Here is a 2,406-nt window from a genome sequence, read left to right as displayed (position 1 = left end):
CGACTGGTCTGGTCGGCACCTCGCACGCACGCGCGCGCGCTCATGTGCATACACAGACAGGCTACACACACAGACAACCTAGTGCAAAGTGCTGTAGGCTACACGGTCATACTTTTAGGATGGGCAATTGCTATCGATGAACTAAAACCACTGAAAAGTTTAGAAAGTTTAGAAATTTCAAACCGAATAGATTGCAACAACCACAAAAGGATGGCTTGCTACCATTATCAAGCAGACCAAGCCTATTCAACCTGCTAAACATATGTTTAATTTTATAAATCTGTCAGCCTCTGCAATTAACGTTTATGACAAAAAAACTTGCAGTGATAACCCATATGGCAGAGATGAACTCAAAAGGGAAATCCCAGGTGTCTGATGTGGTCATATGCCGAAAAGTGTGCACTGGATAAGAACTGGTTTGGACATGCAGGTCAGTTGATGTAGAGATGAACTTCTCAATAATGAAAGAAGGCTTAAGCAGCATGGAAATAGAAATAGCCTTTGGAATTAAAATAACCCCACATCATCACATACCCTTCACCATACCTAGAGATTGGCATGGTTTTATTTTTATGCTCATTGAGCTCAATGCAAATCAAATCAGCTAGGCTAAATGAAATAAAGGGATGTGTGTATGGCCTTGATATTAGCAATATTATTATAGGTTTAGCCTATTCAAGCCTGTATTTAGTGTTGCTTCTCCTGATGCATAGCCTGCCTGTTAACCTATCCCCTCCTGCCTTGTGTCATCTGTCCTTCCGCTAGCTGTGTGTGTGTGTGTAAAAAGAGAAATTTATAAAACTTCTTTTGGGGGATTTATCTTTCAAAAATACTTTGAAGAGAAGCAAATTTATTCTGAGAGAAAAAAAGCACATAAATATTATTTAACAAAAAAAATTATACCGGTATGCCAGTTATTGGCACTCCTGCATTTAACACTTTAAATATATATAACAGCTTTAAATATTTTCCCATAACATCTCATAAAGTTGGAGAATACAAAGCAAGAGCACAGTCTGTTAGCTTAGATAACCTCACCTCCTCAACCCTCACCCTGAACACAGAGGTACCACAGGGCTGTGTACTGAGCCCTCTCCTTTACTCCCTTTTCACCTACTGCACCCCTGTACATGACTCTAACAGCATTATCAAGTTTGCAGACGACACTACGGTGATTGGTCTCATCAGCAACAACAATAAGACGGCCTACAATTGTGGTGCACCGACAACAACCTGGCTCTCAACACCAAGAAGACCAAAGAGCTCATTGTGGACTTCAGGAAGTCAAAAGCACACACACACACACACACATCCTCATCAACGGGACTAATAAGGTGGAGCGTGTCACCAGCTTCAAGTTTCTGGGTGTCCACATCTCTGAGGACCTCTCTTGGACCCTTAACACCTCTACCCTGATCCTGAAGGCTCGCCAGTGTCTCTTCTTCCTGCACTGTAGAGGGTGGTGAAAACAGCATCATCGGTTCCTCACTCCCCTCCATCGAAGCCACCCGCACCCCAACACACACACACACACACACACACACACACACACACACACACACACACACACAAGGGCAACAAAGAGGCGGACGTTCTACCCCTCAACAGCCCCCTCCCCGGACAATTGCACTACCCTATCCCATCCATAGTATTATATTTATATTTATAAAATGTACATACTGTAATTACACTTTTACATAGTCATATTCAATTGCACTTATTTATGTTTTACTATTCCTACTGTTACTACACTGCACATATCTACATACTGTGGTTCATACTGAATATCCATATTTATTCTGTTTTTTTTATAATGTTATTGGTAATACACTGCAAATATCTATATTATTTTTACTACACTTATGTTACTGCTGCACATGTCTGTATGTTGTTCATACACTGTTCTGCATATCTATTCTGCTCTTATAAGGCTACTGCTAATACATTTACTGTACTGCTAATACCACTTTCTTAACTGTACTGTCTACACTGATATGTCTTATACTGTATACTGCACCTGTCTATACTGTGTATATGACATTGCACTTCTGGTTAGACGCAAACTGCATTTTGTTGTCTCTGTATTTGTACTCTGCACAATGACAATAAAGTTCAATAATGTAATCTAATACACCTCTTTACAGAATATCTTCAGATACTTCACATTCATCCTCACTTGTGCATTTAACTCTCCACATTGGTTTAGATCAGAGGACTGAGATGATGGCAGAAGCTTTATTTTGTGTTCATTTATGAGTTGATCTGGCATATGTTCTGGATCAGTGACCGGCTGGATGATCCTATCACTTACTTTTAGTGTCTTGGCAGAGGCAGCCATTTTGATTTAAAATGTCCAGATACCTCATGGTGCTCAGATGCCAATGCACCCCAAGGTTCCCAGGGCCT

Source organism: Alosa alosa, chromosome 15, assembly GCF_017589495.1.
Source record: "Alosa alosa isolate M-15738 ecotype Scorff River chromosome 15, AALO_Geno_1.1, whole genome shotgun sequence".
NCBI classification, from domain to species: domain Eukaryota; kingdom Metazoa; phylum Chordata; class Actinopteri; order Clupeiformes; family Clupeidae; genus Alosa; species Alosa alosa.
This window is presented reverse-complemented; position numbering follows the sequence as displayed.